Genomic DNA, 19,718 nt, shown 5'->3' on the forward strand with positions numbered 1-19,718 from the left:
CAGGCGGACGAGGACATTGAGGAAATCAAGCGTGAAAGTCCTGGACCAAACGAGGAGCATGAACATCAGTGGCATCGACCAAGGTGAAGTCCTCTGGTCCATAACCTGTCCATGCCACCAAATACTGAAATCTACCTCACAACTGGCATGAATCTCGGATGCTATCCATTTTGTACTCCTCCTCTCCCAGAGGGGCTACTGGGGCCAGCTGTGATGGAGCCAGTCTATGCGGACTGTTGGCCAAGGCAGGAACTAACAGGGAACGATGAAAAACAGGATGGATACTCATGGTCCATGACAGGGAGAAACGATAAGCCACAGGATTGATCACCGCCTTGACCAGAAAAGGTCCCAAGTAATGGTGATTGAGCTTTTTCTTTTTCTTTTTATAAGTTTTTATTCATTTTTAAGACATAGACAGACAAAACATAAAAACATCAAGCCATCTTCCATATATATACATACAGTGTGTCGGTTGGTTTACAAATTGTTTTGTGCTTCCACTTCGTACTCTTCAATCAAAATTACATTGTCTATCTTCTCATACTGTCAATCAAATATTAAGTACATTAATATCATTATTAATCAATCATTTGACTATACTTTTATTCATGTTTTACGAAATAATCCATATTTTACTTAATTTGTTTTATGACAGTTCATATTATCATCTCAAATCTATCCTATAATCATTTTATAGATATAATAAGAAAAAAAATACATCTTTATATTTGTATTATTTTCTAAGAATCTACATATTTCATTACCATGTTTTATTGTCTAACCATTGATAGAATAGATCCAAAATTTTATAAAATTGTTTATCATCTTGTTCTCTGATTTCAAATGTCAATCTACTCATTTTAGCACATTCCAATATTTTCTTAATGATTTCCTCCTGTAATGGTATTTTCTCATTTTTCCAGTTTTTGGCAAATACAATCCTAGCCGCTGTTTACAATCAGATATTTCAATTCTTTACTATATATTTCTGGAAAAACTCCCAATAAAAATATCTCTGGTTTCAAGTCTATGTGCTTTTTTGACATTTTTTTCCAACCACGTGTGGATTTTAGTCCAATATTTTTTGGCATCCGCACAAGTCCACCACATATGGTAATATGAGCCAGGTATCTGATGACATTTCCAACATTTTTCAGATTTATTCTTGAACATTCTTGTTATTCTTGTCGGGGAAAAGTGCCACCTGTAAAACATCTTATACAAATTTTCTTTATATGCTGTTGACATTGTCATCTTATAATTTTGAGACCACAATTTTTGCCATTTCTCTAGGTCAATCCCATATCCAAAATTCTTCCCCCAAGCAATCATAGTTTCTTTTTTTTTTTTTAAATAAACTTTATTAGTTTTACTTTTTTTAAAAAACAACAACAACACAGCTACAAAGTATATACAACAAAAAGACGAACAGGTCTTGGCATGGGCCAAGAGGGAAAGAGAGGAAAGCTTGAGAGAGGAAAGAGGGAAAGGGAAGGGAAGGGGAGGGGGGAAAGTGGGGATAACAGAAGTAGAGAAAACAATTATAATAAAATCATATTTTTGTGACTGTCTGTAAGGTCTTTTCTTCTTCCAGACTATCGTCGGCAGTGCTTTTCTTTATCTCTGCCTCGGAGGCCTCGGCCTTAATTTTCTTAGAGGTGATCTATCTTTGATTAAGCCAAATGTACAAAGGATTCCAATTGCTATAATAGGTTGAAGATTCTTTATTTTTTAATGCTTGGGTTAGTTTGTCCATTTCGGCACATTGTAAGATTTTCTGAATAACCATAAGATCAGTGGGGATAGAGGGTAGTTTCCAGCACTGGGCAAATGCCAGTCTGGCCACGGTTAAGATGTGGATTGTAATATACTTTGACTTTTTGGATATTTGTTTATCAAAAATTCCTAGAAGGAAGGACTCTGGTTTGTACTCAATTTGTTCCATGGTTATTTCCTCTAGCCAGTGCCTAATTTTTTGCCAGTACTTCTGGGTTTCTTTGCATGACCACCACATGTGAAAGAAGGTACCTTCTATGTATTGACATTTCCAACACTTGGGGCTCGTGTTGGGGTGCATCTTCGCCAATCTCGAAGGGGGCAGGTGCCATCTATAAAACATTTTATATAAGTTTTCTTTATAAGCTGCTGATTTCGTGATCTTAATGTTCCTGTTCCAGATCTTTTCCCATTCTGCTAGGGTAATGCTCCGACCCACATTTCTGCTCCACGCAATCATATTTCCCTTGACAATTTCTTGTTCTAGTTCTGTTTCTAATAAATATTTGTAAAATTTAGATATATTTTTTTTACTTGGTCCTAGTAGAATTTTGTCTAGGGTCTGTAATTTATTGTAGATTCCAAATTCCTTAATGTCTTGTTTGTATTTACTATGAATTTGAAGGTACACCCACTGATCAATTATAAATCCTCGCTCTTGCAGTTCTTGTCGTGTTTTCAATTTTCCTTGTGGGTCTAATACATTTTCGTACTTAATCATTTTGGTTATATCCAGATTATTAGGGTGTACTATCGCTTCCATTGGGGATAGCCAAATCGGTATTTTTAAATAAAGCTTTTTACGTACTTTTTTCCAATTAGTTAATAAAGAGTCCCTGATAAGATGCCTATGGAAATATGATTGCCTGGGTTTCCCAGATTCCCACAGAAAGGCATGCCATCCTTTCTGCATATCGTGGCCTTCTAATACTAGTGTTCTTTTGTTGGTTAGGTTCACCCAATCCTTTATCCATAGTAGGGTGGCTGCCGTATGATATATTTCCCAGTTTGGCAAGGTTAACCCTCCTCTGCTTTTCAAATCTTGTAGGGCTTTTACGTTAATCCTAGCTTTTTTCCCCTGCCAAATAAAATTCAATGTTATCTTGTTTAGTTCCGTAAAAAAAATTTTATTTAGTTTAATTGGTATTGTCTGGAATAAATATAGAAATTTTGGCAGAATATTCATCTTAATCAAAGCAATCCTGCCCAATAAGGAAAGTTGTAAATTGCTCCAAAAATCTAAGTCTTTCTTAGTTTGTTGGAGAAGTTTATCATAATTGTTTTCTTTTAACGATTTGCTTTGTGGAGTTAGCCAAATTCCTAAGTATTTAATTTTTTTTGTCACTTGTATTCCCATTGTTGTCTCTAGCTCTTTATTCTGGTCTCCTGTTAAATTTTTAGTCATTAATTTTGTTTTTCCCCTGTTTATTTTAAATCCCGCGACTTCTCCAAATCGTTCTAGTTCTTCTAATAAGTTGTGTCCTTTTTCTATGGGCTCCTCCAGAAAAAAAAACCAAATCATCTGCGAAAGCCTGTACTTTATATTCTTCTGATTTGATCCTCAAACCTCTAATTCTCAAATTTTGCCTAATGTACGTCAGAAGAGATTCTAGAGCGAATATGAAAAGCAGAGGGGAGAGAGGGCAACCCTGTCTTACCCCTTTTTCTATTTTTATCGGGCCAGTTTGTTCCCCATTTATTAGAATGTTTGCCTGTTGAGTGTGGTAAATTGTAGTGATGACATTTTCAAATCTGGTGCCAAGATTCATATTATATATTTTTTGAATTAAGAAATGCCAATTTAAATTGTCGAATGCTTTTTCAGCATCCAAGAACATAAATGCAAATTGTTTTTCCGGGTGGGCTTCATAGTATTCTGAAATGTCTATCACTGTTCTTAAATTATTCTTAATTTGTCGAAATGGGAGAAATCCATTTTGATCTTCATGGATATAAGTGTTTAAAACCTGTTTTAATCTATTGGCTATTATAGAAGAGAATAATTTATAATCTGCATTCAGGAGCGAAATTGGTCTATAATTATTAATAAGTCTGTGGTCAAGGTCCTCCTTCGGGATCAGCGAAATTAAGGCTCCCCTCCACGAGTCCGGCATCTTGGCTGCTAACAGTACCTCATTAAATACATCCAGCATCAGTGGTCCATTTTGTTCTATGATAATTTTGTAAAGTTCTACCGGTATCCCGTCTGGTCCTGGTGCTTTATTAGCATCAGTGGTCCAATTTGTTCTATGATAATTTTGTAAAGGCAATCATAGTTTCTTTAATTTGTTGTTCTTCTAGTTTAATTTCTAATAAATATCCATACAATTTTTTAATCACTTTTCATCAGTACCTGTCAAAATCTTATCTAAGTCAGTCAATTTATCATAGAAACCTTCTGTTTTAGAATCTTTATCAGACCTAGAATGTATTTGCACATATGAAAACCAATTCATCTTTATACTTTGTTTCTCTAGTTTTTGTATAGATTTAAGTTCACCCTTTTCATTCAATATTTCACCATATCTGTTTGTTCATTTTGTATATTATAGGATAAGAAAATGCTTCAATAGTCGATAGCCAGTCTGGAATTTTCAAATAACATTGTCTTTTAATCTTCTCCCAGTTTAACCACAGAGACTCCCGTATATAATGTCTTCTAAAATACCCCTGTGTTTAGTTCCTTTGTACCTTAGAAAAGCATGCCACCCCAACAACAGATCATGACCTTCTAATGTCAACAATCTAGTATTTCTTAATGTTATCCATTCCTTAACCCACATCAAATTTGTAGCTTGGTAATACAACTCCCAATTAGGCAAACCAAATCCTCCTCTTATTCTGGCATCTTGCAAAAGTTTTAACTTTATTCTCGCTTTCTTACCTTGCCATATATATTTCAACACAATTTTATTTAAATCTTCAAAATAATCTTTTCCAAGCCTAACTGGAATTGCTTGGAACAAATATAAAATTCTGGGTAGTATATTCATCTTGATTGTTGATATTCTCCCTATTAATGACAGTTGTAAATTTTCCCATTTCGCCAAATCTAGCGCTATCTGCTGCTTAAGTTTGATATAATTATTCTCTTTTAGTGTATGACATCTTGCTGTCAAATGTATCCCCAAGTACTTGATCTTATTCGTGACCTGAATTTTCAGTACATCCGCCAGTTGTTCCTTTTGTCTTGATAGCATATTCTTTGTCAAGATCTTTGTTTTGTCTTTATTTATTTTCAAACTAGCCACCTTCCCATATACCTCTATCTTTTCTATCAATTTTGATGCTGTTTCTAGTGGGTCTTCTAAAATGAAAACCAGATCATCTGTGAATGCTTGCAACTTGAATTCTTCCTTTCTAATTTTCATCCCTTTTATACCCTTTTCTTCTCTAGTATTTCTGTTTAACACTTCCAAGGTTAACACAAACAACAAAGGTGATAGTGGGCACCCTTGTCTTGTTCCTTTTCTTATATCAATAGAGTCTATCAGTTCTCCCTCTATCATTACCTTTGCTGTTTGGTCATGATATATAGCTTCTATTGCTTGAATATTTTTTTTACCAAAGCCCATCTGTTCCAGCTGTAATAACATGAATCGCCAATTCTCATTATCAAATGCCTTCTGTGCATCTAAAAATATCAAAGCCATTTGCTTTTCAGGGTGTGCTTCATATTATTCCAAAGTATCCAAGATTACTCTCATATTGTCTTTAATTTGTCTCTTTGGCAGAAATCCATTTTGATCAGGGTAGATAAAATTATTTAAGTATTTTTTAAGTCTTTCTGCCAATATTGAAGCAAAAATTTTATAATCCGCGTTTAGTAAGGAAATAGGTCTATAGTTCTTGATTTGTAATAGATCAGCCTCCTCTTTTGGGACAAGTATAATATAAGCTTCTGACCATGATTTGGGTATCTTCTTCTTTAACATAACTTCATTCATAACTTCTAGCAGTGGAAGGTTCAACGATTCTTGTAGTGTTTTATAAAATTCTGCTGGAAGTCCAACAATGGTGCCTTTCCATTGTTTTGCTTCTTAAGTGCTTCAGTTAACTCCATCGTTGTTATATTGCTTTCTAACATTGTTTCAATCTCTGTAGGTATCTGGGGTAGATTAGCATTCTGTAAATACTGTTTAACTGGTTCCTCATCAATATTCTCTTGTGTGTATAGTTTCCCATAATAATCTCGTATAATTTCCTTCTTCTCTTTACTACCATAACAAACGTGGCCTTGGACATCTATTAATGGCAATATTTTCCTTGATTCTTTCTCCTTTCTCAATTTGTATGCTAATCATCTCCCTGGTTTATTTGCATCTTCAAAGTAGTTCTGTTTCGCACCTCTGATTTTCTATGCTAGTTCTTTTTCTATTAGACCCATTTTATGTTTAATTATATCTATTTTTAACTTAATGTCCTTTTTCTGTGGCATTTTCTGTAGCTCTTTTTCAAGTCCTTTATACTCATTCTCTAATGCCTTAGAGGCTAGCCTTTTCATGGTATTTCTTTTCCTTGTATAGTCTATTATCAAGCCTCTGGCATATGCCTTCATTGTATCCCATACGTTCTGCATTGATATATCTTCTTTTTTGTTTTCTCTAAAGAAAAAAGGCAGTTCTTTCTCCATCCTCTGTATGAAGTCTTTTTCTTTTAGTATAGTATTATTTAAAATCCATCTAGATCTTCTTCTTTGTTCTTTCCATTTAATTGTCATTGGATTGTGATCTGCCCAAGTACTTGTTTCAATATTTATTTCTTGAGTATTAGCTAACAATTCTGTTGACATCCATATCATATCTATTCTGGACCATGATAAATGTCTGTTTGAATAGAAGGTGTATTGTTTAGTCTTAGCATTTCTTTCTCTCCACGTATCTTTTAAATTTATTTCATCTATCATTTTAAAAAAGGATTTAGGGAGAGTCTTTCTGTTTTGCTTTGTTGTTTTCTGTGCTGTATAGTCCAATTTATTATCTATAATTCCATTAAAGTCTCCCATCGTAACTATTTTAGCATAGTCCAGTTCAATTATTTTCATATGTAATTTTCTATAAAATTCTTCTTGAATGTCATTTGGGGAATAGATTGCAATCAGGAGTGTTTTTATATTATTGTCCATTATTTCCACCATTAGTAATCTTCCATCATCATCGGTATATAAATCAATTTCACTGGGATAACATCTTTAATGTATAAAACCACTCCTCTTGCATTGTGTCAAAGAGTAAATATTTTTCCTAATTTTGGCTGAATCAGCAATTGTTCATGTTGCTTTTTAATATGTACTTCTTGTAGGCAGATTATATCAAATTTTAATTTCTCTAATTCATGGAAAGTTTTCCTTCTTTTAACAGCTGAGTTAAGTCCATTTATGTTACTTGTAATCAGTTTTTTCTCTTCCATGGTTATATTTTGTAGTTAGGTTTAGCAGCTCTCGTAGATCTTGGTTCACGTTGTTCTTTGACTTCCACCTTTCCACCTACTGCACCTTCTTCCTTTTCAATCGCTATTTGGCAGTCCTCTTGGAATTCAATTAGTGACATTTCTTTTTCTGCCTCTTCCTCTTTCCCTCCAAAATATTCTGTATAAAATAATTCAGCTTTCTCAATTGAGTCAATTCTATGTCTGTGTTCTTGTCATGTGAACATTAAACCTTCTGGAATCAGCCATCTATAATTCACCTCTTTTTAAAGTAAAATTTTAGTCAGAAATCAGTATTCTCTTCTCATCTCTCTCACTCTTCTGGGTACTTGTTTCAAGACCACAATCTTCTTGTCTTTATATTTCAATGTTTTCTCTCTTGCCACTTGCAATATTTGCACTTTAATGGCTTTCTTTGTAAATCTGATGTGAACTTCTCTTGGTAAGCTATTTCTCATTGCATATCTTGTGAAGACTCGATAAACCTTGTCTATTCCATCCATCATCTTCTCTTTAGTTATTTCCAGAGCTTCAACCAAGATTTCTATCATTATCTCAGCTAGGTTTTGTCCCTTTTCTTCCTCTACGTTTCGGAATCTGAGATAAAATTCTGATCTGTCCATCTCCCATGTCAACATCCCACTTTTGTCTTGCTCAACGACAGTTAATCTGCTATCAATATCTCCAATCTTCTTCTCTCTTTGTTTATCTTCTTCAATTTTTTGGAATCTCTCATCATACTTCATCATCATTCATTGAATGTTCTCCACCTTTTCATCAGTTTTTCCTGTTCTTTGTTCAATGTTCTCTGTTCTCTTTTCAATATTCTCTGTTCTTATTTGTATATTTTGAATTCCTTGCATAATCACCTGCAGCGTCACTTTTTCCTGTTCTTTTTCTTGCTGTAACATCATCTGTATTGAGCGTTGTCCTTCAGATGGTGAAGAGGAAGAAGTAGACATTGAGGAACCAGGGGCTGTTAGTTTCCTACTCGTTTCAGATAATTCAAAATCTTCAGGTTCTTCTAAACCTTAATCCACTTGTGAAATAACCAATTGTAATTCCAAGTAAAAATAGTGGAAAAAAAGAAGCCAAATAATAACAATAATATAATAATAATAATAATAATAATAATTCCTTCAAGTTCTTTTATACCTTAATCCAATTGATTGGTTAGATAGCAGTAAAAACTCAAAAATGGAAGAAAACACACACAAAAAGAAAAAATTGTTAAATCCTGGAACAGGCAGAAAAATAAAAAATAAAAAAACTAAAAAAGAGAAAAGAGATGTTCTTCAGGTTCTTCAACACCAATTAAAAAGTCTCAGGTATAAAAGAATGCATAACAGAAGAAAAAGAAAGCCACAAAAAAAAACCCAATATGGAAGGTAAATAGAAAAAGAAAAAAAATACAAGGGAGGGAGAGAGAAAAAAGAAAAGAGACTACTCCCTTAAAAAAAAGAAAAAAGAAAAAGGAAGGAAATCATTAATACTAAAAATTTTCCTTTAAAATAAAATGCAAACATAAAAATTAGACTTCAAAAACAAAAAGAAAGACAAAAACAAGTTCCAAAAGGCCAAAGATCCAGATAGCTATTACAAAAAGTAAGCTAGTAAGGAGGGGGTTTGTTAAAGTAAGAAATAGCCCAGCTTAAAAAAAGTAAAAAGAGCACACTGCACCTTGTTTAGTTATCCAAGGCTTTTGTTAAAATTTATAACTCTCTTCACCCTTTTTTTTCTATAAACTTCAACACCAGACTCCAGCTATTGATAGAAACCCAGAAGCTGATTGAGCTTTTTCGATGGTCGCATCATTGTTAAGTATCGAGTAGAGAGCCAAACCCCATCGCCTACCACTAAAGACAGAACATCACGACGATGTCAGTCTGCAAACCATTTATAGTCTTCCTTGGCTCTCTCTAGTTGATCACGGACCATGTGGTGCATAGCTTTTAACTCCTGCAAGAACGTATCCACTGCCGGAACTGGGGAATCAGGTGGGGCTAAAGGGAAAAGTCATGGATGAAACCCATAGTTAGCAAAGAAAGGGAACACACTGGTGGATGCATGTTGAGCATTATTATAAGCGAATTCTGCCACCGGCAGCACTTCCACCCAATTGTCTTGTTGAGTATTGCTGAAACAGCAGAGGTACTGCTCCAAAATAGCATTCACTCTCTCTGTCCCCCACATCAGTTTCAGGGTGATGAGCAGACGACAGATACGCCTGAACCTGCAGTTTCACGAGTAGGGTCTGCCAGAAGCGTGCCGTAAATTGTACCCCCCGATCTGATACCATGCGATCTGGTAACCCATGCAACCGGAAAACATGGGAGATAAACAATTGAGCTGTTATCTTGGCCGATGGAATACCTGCACATGCAATAAAGTGGGCCATTTTAGTCAACATATCCAACACCACCAAAATGGTTGTGGCACCATTCGATGGTGGTAACTCAGCGATGAAATCCAATGAAACTGCACCCCCCTGGTCATTCTGGTATGGGCAAAGGCTGCAAGAGACCAGGGGGCGCACCAGGAGCATATTTGGCTTGGCGACAGATCCCACAGGACACCACATATCCCAACACATCATGTTTAAGTCTCGGCCACCAAAATGTCCTAGAGATGAGGTGCAGTGTTTTGAACACCCCAAAGTGTCCTGCTGCTGGACTATCATGACATTGATGTAGGATAAGGCCATGAAGAGGACCTCCAGGCACGGAAATGCGATCACAGAACCGCAATAGGTCCCCAATATATGCCCAAGGAGTCTCTTGTCTCCCATTCTCATCCAATTCTCGACGTCAAGCTGCCACAAATGGGTCCTGCCACTGCATCTCCTGAATCCTCACTCAGAGGTCCACAGGTTCCTCGATGGCTGCAAACCACTCCAACAGAATCACTGTCCAGGGCAAGATTTTATCTTCCCTTCAGGTATACTCAGGCTTCCGAGATAGGGCATCGATGCGTTGATTCCCTCCACTCAGAATCTAGGTCACCCAGAAATCAAATCGAGCAAAGAATAAGGACCATCTCACCTGACGCTGGTTCAATGTCTGAGCTGTACGTAGGTGTTCCAAATTGCAATGATCCATCCCCTGCACAAATGCAAACCAGACTGTAGGCCCCACGCAAGTCCAACTTCGTAAAGATCTTAGCTTGACGAAGCCGCTCAATCAGTTCAGGGATGAGGGGAAGCAGGTACCGATTCCTCACTCTGATTGCATTCAACTTGCGGTAATCACAACACAAACGTAGCTCCCCGAATTTCTTTTTTACAAAAAGAACCAGTGCAGCCAATGGGGAGGTCGAAGGCCAGATAAACCTTTTCCGGAGGTTCTTGTCAATAAAATCCTGCAAAGCGGCCAACTCTGGTTCCAACAGGGAATATATCCGACCCACCAGTAATTTTGCATCAGGCAACAAGTCGATTGGACAGTCATATGCTCCCCAAACACATCAGCAAAGTCCACCAACTCCGCAGGTTGTTCCAGGTCCACGGGCATAGCCACACTCCCTGCACAGGAGCAATGGTTGGCACACTTCCTATTAAGAAACTGCACAGCTCCAGATGACCAGACAATCTGTGGGTCATGGGCCTGTAACCACTCCAAACCCAGCACCAGCGGAAAATGAGGCACTGTGGTAATGTAGAACACAGTTTTCTCCACATGCTGCCCAATATGCGTGCAAAGGTGTTTGGTTGCAGCAACCTCAGGTCCCGAATGAAGGGACCGACCATCAATCGTCTCTACCATTACTGGCGGGGACACCTGTTGCTGAGGAATGAACCACTGCTCTACAAAATGAGCATCCATGAAATTGGTTGTGGCCCCTGAGTCAACCAAGGCTTGGATCTCCACTGCTCCCACACCAGTCATGAACACACTTGCTTTCAGCACAAGATGCTTCACCAATAACAATTTCGGTGGAGATGTCAAAGGTGGCGAGGATGGCAAGGTTGGTGAAGATGGCAGGCCTAAGGACTTTACACCCCGACCTACAGACCCCCGTAGGCCGAGCGATGCTCGTTTCCCACCACCACAGGTGTTGCTGCTATGGATGTCTTAACAGGACACTTGGCTGCAAAATGGCCTTGATTGCCACAATAAAGGCATAAACCATCACGATGATGTCTCTCCTTTTCTACTTGAGTCAGGCAAGGGTGGCCAGCCCCCAACTGCATGGGTTCCTCCAAAGGGACTTCCACCAAAGGTGCCATCTTGCTGGAAACAGATACGGTCTCTGTCCTCCGTCACACCTGTCGCTGCTGAAGTCTAGCATTGATACGAAGACACAGATGCATGAGCTCCTGAAGGGTGCAAAGGCATTCAGTGCACACCAACTCATCCAGGAGCTCCAACAACAAACCCTCCTGGAACTGGTCTAATAGTACTGTCTCATTCCATTGTTCATCCTGAGCAACCACCCGAAAACTAGCTATATAATCCATGAGTGAGCCATGCCCCTGCTTCAACTCTCTCAAATGTTTGTTTGCTGTTTGGCTTCAAACAGGGTTCTCAAACATGGCCTGAAACTGATGGAAAAACTCAGCATAATTGTCCAACACCTGGTTGGACTGGGTCAGCAGAGGCATCACCCAGGGTGCTGCAGGGCCTGACAACAAACTAATCAAAAACCCCACCTTATCCCAGTCAGTGGGAAAGTCCTCAGGCCAAAGGCTCATGTAAAGCTGGCACTGCCCAAAAAATGCTGGAAATTGGGCCAGCGAACCATCAAATTTATCTGGCACTACCACTGGGCATTTTCGATGTGGCCGGGCAGCATGCATTTGTGCCACCAGTGCAGTCAAAAGAGCCACTTGCTGGGTTAACTGGGCAATCTCTGCTCTGAGCTGACCCATGGTCACCCCACAAAAAGCAAAAATAAGTTGAAGGGGTGGTGGAGTCAAAATGTGATGACCCGTCGTCTCTCAAAATAACCCAAAACCCAAAACATACATTAAAGTCCGATAAGGCCTTCAACTTAATTTCATTGTTTTATTAGGCACAGTTTAAAGTCACAAAAGTAAATAATGAGGCAAAAAGAAAACCAAAACAAACTCCATTGACGAGAGTTCCGAAGCAAGTCAAGATAACTAATCATAATCTCCAGGAAAAATAACCAAGGAGAGTCCATGTGAAGAACACCAGCAAAGATAAACCTCTTTCAAAGTAAACACTTAACTTTGACTCCAGCAATTCTAATTGCATAGTTACAAACTTATATACATAGCTCCCAGCTGCAAGCCACGAGGAGGATCATGGTAATCTCCTCTTGAGTAGACCTCACTTTTCCCAGATCCTCTCCTCCCTGCGCAACCTAGGATGGATAGGGGATGGGCCTGGATCCTCCTCTTACTGCTCAGCCGGCCTCTGCCCTTCCCCAGCCTCCTCCACCACCTCTGGAGCCACACTCCAACTCCCTGTTGGCTGTTCCTCCTCTTCCTCAGAGTCAATCTCCACCAGGGGCATGACAATAGCTGAGTTTCAAATGCTAAAGGAATTTAACTGGGTTTTCTCTTGTAAACTCCTTACAAGTATTTTTCATCATTCTTGTAGAGGTAAAGCTTTATAATAATATTCTACATTACTTTGAATTCTATTGTTTTTGATTGTTAAGCTGGAAAATTTCACTGCAGTTTGCCTTTTCAAGTCAAGAAATGTCACCCTTATGAAATGTAGTTTAAATTTCAAAGAATAAAAATAATATGTGTGCCAAATTTAATACCATAGTCATAGAAATTATAATTATATATCTTTGCAAAGTATCATCACAGCAAACAATTAGATTATTTGTTTGATCCTTTAAAGCATTCCATCAGATGTGGGAATTATAACTTTCAATATTCATTAAAAAGTTCAAGAGAATAAACTCAGTTTCTTAGCACAATACAATATTAGTTGGCTCCCTAATGCAAGAACCTGTAGCAATTATTGTCTGTGGTGTTCTCAATAAAGTAATTATCATTACAGATGACTTTTTTTTACCAGTTATTAAACAAATCCAGCTTCCCCCGTTGACTTTGCTTATCAGACACATGCTGGGAAAGTCACAAATAGTGAACATTTGACCCCAGAATCACACGAACCCCACTGCAACCATCATAAGTACATGCCAGTTGCCAAGTGCTTGAATTTTGATCATGTGACCATGGAAATACTGATGTTCATAAGTGCAAGACCAGTTGTAAGTCACTTTTTCCAGTGCCATACTGCCATTTTAACTTTTGCTAAAATGAGTGGCTTTAAGTCAAGGACTACCTATATATGTTCTGCCTGCATTCACTCCTTCCACCTTTCCCCACTGATTTTGTGTACATGTGCAAATCTGTGTTTCTGTGTGGATTTACAGTATATTATACAGAGATGGTATATTTTATCTCTGTATTGTATCCCAGGATAATATTCTGGACAGTGTATGAAATGAAATAGTCAATGGAAATGACAGAAGATCTTCATTTTAAAGTTGTCATAACTATCAGTTTCATACAATAATATAAACTTGCTTGATAAAGTTATTTCTTAAAGCACAACAATTGGCAGAGAATGAGGTATAAAAGTGATGGCTAACCTTTTCGTAGTCGTGTGCTGAAAGAGCATGTGCACGTACATGCGGGCCTGCATCCATAATGCAATGCGTGCATGATCCCCCCGCCCGCTGCACATGCACCATGTGCCTATGCGCATGTGTGCTCTGCCCCCCACGTCTGCATGGTAGATACCTGACAATCAGCTGGCTGGCGGGAGGCATGTGCACATACGCAGTGGACCTATTTCAGGCGATGGCTTGCGTGCCAGCAGAGGTGGCTCTGTGTGCCACTTCTGGCATGTGTGCCATAGGTTCGCCATCACGGAGGTAAAAAGTAAAAGTTGAATGATTCAAAGTAACATCAATTGCTTCAATTGGTACAGAATGCAGCTGCCCATGCCATACTGAGTGGCCAAAGAAGGGCGCACATAACACCTCTGCTCCATGAACTGCACTGGATGCCAGTTTCCTTCAGGTCCAATTCACAGTGTTGGTTGTAAAGCCCTACATGGCATAGGGCCAGACAACTTATAGAACTGGCTTCACCTCATTGCATGAGCCCATCCCACTCATTCAGGCAGGAAAGACATCTGCAGACCATGTCAGTCAAAGAATTTTGACTGGCGGGGTCTTTCTGCCACTCCCATGTATTGTGGAATTTCTTGCCCTCAGAAGTGAGGAGAGCCCCCAGTCTCCTTGGCCTTCTGCAAAACTTGACTATTTGGTCTTCTGTGGGGGACACAGGGGCCCACACAGCCATGCAACTATCTGGCCCCATGAGATGCACACACCTCTGCCGCCTGTATTAAAAACTGATAATCCACCATCTTGGAATGCTTCATCTTCAGAGATTTTTGTAATGTTTTATCATTTGAAAATTTTAAAACTTAATCTGATTTTAAAGTTTAATTTATTGATAATATTGTACACCACTCAGAGCCCCTCTTTGAGGAACACGGGCTGGTAAGTATGAAATATAAACATTTGAGGAGGCCATAAAAATGATCCAGTCCCCTCCCTCTGCTTCTTTTATGTTTAAGGATCCTAAGTGGTAGGTAGTTTATTCATAGGATATTTATAGTTGAGAGAAGCAGCTGTCTCTCGCCCCTTCTTCACTGATACCATTTTATCTTTTAGTCAAAAATTAATCTGTAATCATCCTCATTACCATCAAGTTACTAGGACATGGGTGTCAAACTTGCCACGTCACATTGCCATCATGTGAGGTTTCAGCAATGTTTTCCCCTTCACAGAGCTGGGATGGGCGTGCAGTGTGCACATAATGCATCCAGCCTGTGGGCCACCAATTTGACACTCCTGTACTAGAACAAGGAACAAAGGATGTCCACAAGGCTGCTTTATACCAGGTTTCACAGGTCTTGAAATTAGCAAAACAGGGGGCTTTCTACCACTTGAACAAAGAGGGGAATAGACCCCTCCTCCTTTGATATTATAAACATTTGTTTGGTTCCCCCTACCCCGAGTCAGAAAGCTTGAGCTGCAAAGCCACTCATGCCCACAAATTGTTTACTATGGCAGCCAAAGCCTAAGAATCATGAGGTAAATGTTGCCTTCAGCCTTTTGAAACTTTGCAAAAGGAAATCCATAGCTTTATTGCCATTTTAACTGAGCTAGAGCTGACCAGGAAACAAATTGGCATAGTTCTCCAACATTACTGACTTTGTGCAATAAAAGTGGAGCTGTTCCAGGCCAAGGCTCAATATGAGATGTCCTTTGTTTCCTTCTCATAGCCACTTCTCCCCACTCCTGCTACACACAGAGAACACTTTACATAGGGGTCACATTTTAAATTCCTTTTCAAGCTGCATTGTAACAGCACCTAGTTAAGAAAACTACAGTATTCTCTTGCCCTTTCCCCCAGAGAACTTGAATGAAACCTTTAGCCTACATTTAAGAAACCTGCTTGATCACAGTCAGAGCCTCTGTAACTACTGGCTGTCTTACAAAGATACAAGAAGCAAAATTAAGCACAAATTGTACGAAAGGAGAGGTGTTTGCAAGGATTTTATCTTAAATGCAAACTAAACATTCTATGTTTGCATATAGATATGACATAATATTGTCTGGTACAAAGGCAAACATCCAAGACACTAACGATAATTATAGCCATCTTTGGCAAATAGTTATTATTTAGTATGAATCATCAGCAATAGTAACTTAAGCTGTGCCTTTACAAGAAAAATGTGTAATGGCTCCCAGAACTTTAAATATAGGTTAGATCTGTCCATAATTTTTTAAAAAATCCCTGAGTAAAGAACTTTTTAATGATATCAAATAGCTTTAAATTTTATCCATTTGTAACAGATTCATTGAAGTCAGATAAATCATATTCTTTGTTATGAATACACAGTATGTTACTAAACAAGCACATAATTATGAACATAATTCATAAGGATATTACCAAATATTTCATCAGAACTCAGGAAATGAAAGTTGGTATGCCTTTTTCAAAGTGAGTTTTTACATTGAGATCATTGAGGATGGCCTTATTTAAAACATTTAAATATTTATATTTAAATATTTAGATTACAGGAATTGGATATGTCTAGTCTAATGAAAAGAAGGATATGGGGAGATATGATAGCAGTGGTTCAATACTTGAGGGGCTTCTACAAAGATGTGGGGTCAACTTATTCTCCAAAGCACCTGAAGGCAGGAGAAGAAACAATGGATGGAAACTATCTAAGGAGAGAAGCAATCTAGAGCTAAGCAGAAATTTCTTAACAGTGAGAACAATCAACCAATGGAATAGCTTGCCTTCAAAAGTTGTGGGTGCTCCATCACTAGAGACTTTCAAAAGGAGACTGAACAACCATTTATCTGAAATGGTATAGAGTCTCCTGATTGAAGAGGAGGTTGGACTAGAAAACCTCCAAGGTCCTTTCCAACAGTTATTCTATGTTCTCTGTTCTAAAACAAAATGTTCTCACTCTGAACATTGCATTTCACAGATTTATCCACCGAGATATCCTTATCTTCCACTAATTATTCCACTAATAATTAGTGGAAGGTAAGGATATCTCGGTGGATGAATTAATCTACTGAATAACCAAACTTAATAGCTCATCTGTGGCCTCTCCAGTCAATGACATCTTAAATTGCGATTTTATGTATATCTACTCAAAAATAAACTCTATTGTGTTTAAAAGGATTTGCTTTAGCAGATTGAAGCTAAACAGAATAATTCTGTTAATGCAGACAAGAATCTCTTTGAACAATTTCTGGCCAGACTTCTACTGATCTGGACAAAAGTGTAGGGAAGACAATGTCATTGTTTTATTTATTTTAAGTATTTATATAACTGCCAATCTTATATCAAACTCTTTTTTCTCTGATTTACCTTTTTGCAAGCTGCAATTGATTTCAAGAATGGTCCTCTATTTGTTCCAGTGGGAGAGAGAGAAACTTTAATAATTTTCCCTTCTAGAAAACATATGTGTTTGTATGTTTGTGTATAACACAAGACAGACATCACTAAATATTGAATATACAAAGCACATATACTAAACATTGTGTATCATTCTTAACCTATAAGTAAAATGCAAATGAATCACAATGGCTGTTCTTGAAGCAATGTGTCAATGTAGAAAGATTTCACCATTGAGCTGCAAGTATAGTTTTGAAAAACACTTTTCTTTCATCTTCCAGATTATATGACTTCACAGGACATATAAATACCTATGTGCTAACAATTAACTTAAATGTTGCATTTAATGGCAATAAAAAGTAAGTAGTCTTACCTGTGTGAGAATTAACATATCTTGTATAACAAGGGTTGATGATGGGAACACATGGTGTCATAAACTGATTTAAGTTACATGACCTGTTAGTTATTTTACAATTCATTTAGGTTCACCAAATGTTGGAGACCTTATTGTCAAAAGATGTGGCAAAGAAAAATGCTTTGATCATATAAATGATGTGACAGAGCAATTTCACATGAACATTATAATGATACAACATCTCTGAAAAATCACCACTTAAGAATAAAATAATGAATAGGATATTGGATGACTTCTTCAAGTTAATGGTTTTTGATGACCAGTTTTCTTTTTTTTCCAGGCAACATTGTCCTTTCTTTCTCTTCTCCCTGCTTTTTTTCATCCACTGGACATTAAATTGATTCCAAATATAAATCAAAATATAACCAAGTTAAACATTAGTATCTTCTCATTGCATGCAATATTCTTTTACTATTGCTTCAGCATGTTACCAAATCATTACTATCATTAGAAAGCATCCAAAATTGTATAGCAAAAATGAGCACAATGCATTATTGATCCTTACTATGTTAGTATGTTAATTATGTTATTGACTTGGAGGTTCAGCAAAGCACTCAGATTTCTATTATTTGCAAATAAAACCTTTCCCTGAATGTGATTTCTCAATGGCAAAAAAATTAGGGTGCAGCGAATTCTGAAGGGAAATAATATCTACCATTTTACCACATAGTTATAGGAATTGGCTTTTTCAGTCCCATTCTAAAAGGAAGGAACCAGTGATAGTATCAATTTTTCTAATCAGTATTTACAGGATCCTTAGTCCTAGTACTCACACTTTTGTTCTTTTTCCAACACTGAACTCTTAACCTTCCCGTGACAGAGAGGAGGGAGAAAGGAGGGAGGAAAAGAAAGTATATGCCTTGTACAGAATATAAAATACATGTAGAATTATATTCCTTATTCAAATGATATATAATATAGCACCACGCAGTTAGCAAAAATCAATAGTAATGTTGTCTTGAGTAGCATCCTAAGCAAATTGGGGGGGGAAATAGTAATTTTTGTGGTAAGAACTTTTCAGAAACATACAGTGCCACCTTGTGGCATTAATTGCATTCAAGTGAAAAATTATTCAGCTGACAATACTGTTTCCTTTACCTGAAGATGAGTCAAATCAGCTTTGTAAGTATTTTAGAACAAACCAAACACAGTTTTTAGGGTTAGCACTGTTCTTGCTTGCAGCTGTGAACTTTAGTTTTAATGCTTGTAAATCCCAAGGTGGTTTATATTTTTACTGTGGACTATGGACTTACTTTATGATTCAATACATTTTCCAGAAATAAGTGAAATAATGGGTGATTTATTCAACATAACTCAACACAAAAATAAGACATTTAACATCTCCTCATTATGAGAATCCATATCGGCCTCCTCTGCATGTGTACACCCATACGGTACATGCATCTCCAAAAGTGCTTTGCTGTTCCACATAGTTCAGCAAATAATTCCCCAAACCTTTTCAGAGGCACAATACTCTAATGTTGGCTCCTGAAGAACAAAATCTCTCCATGAGGCAACTCAATTAGTCCTCAATTAAAGACCATAAATAGGATAGAGTGTTGCCAATACATAGCAATCTGATTTAAAAGTGATAAGCTATATTAGATGTGCTTAATGCAACTGTACTAAACTATGTAAATTAAAACCAATAACAAAAATGCTGGTGTAATAAACTTTGATTTTGAGTAAGCAGATTCCTTTGTTTTTCTTTTAAAACAAAATAAGAGAAAAGGCTTTCCTTTTATAAAGTAGTCAAAGCAAAGCTTGCCCACCCAGGTAACAACACTGAGCCAAACTTAATCCAGAAAGCTAAGCAAAACTGGCTTTGTTTAATACTTGAAGGGAATTATCTAAAAGGTCTAGTATTGTAGGCAAGTGGCAAAATGTTTTAAAAGGTTAACTGGATAACCTCTTCTGCACCAGGTGATGCCTCTACTTTTCTTAAATTTATGGGTCCTGTATGAAAGGTAGTTTATCTAACTCCAGGCTATTCATAGTCAAAGGGAGCAGCTGTTTCTCATTCATTCTGGACTGGTACCACTTTATCTTTCAGTTGCAAGCTAATTGGCTATCTTCGTCACTAGCAATCTCAACAAGCAACAGAGGACATCAACTATGGTTGCTCTATTCCACTTTACAGAGGCCCTAAATTTAGTTTTTAAAAAAGAGAGAGAG

Source organism: Pseudonaja textilis, chromosome 1, assembly GCF_049901715.1.
Source record: "Pseudonaja textilis isolate UNSWEBS1 chromosome 1, rPseTex1.2, whole genome shotgun sequence".
Classification (NCBI taxonomy): domain Eukaryota; kingdom Metazoa; phylum Chordata; class Lepidosauria; order Squamata; family Elapidae; genus Pseudonaja; species Pseudonaja textilis.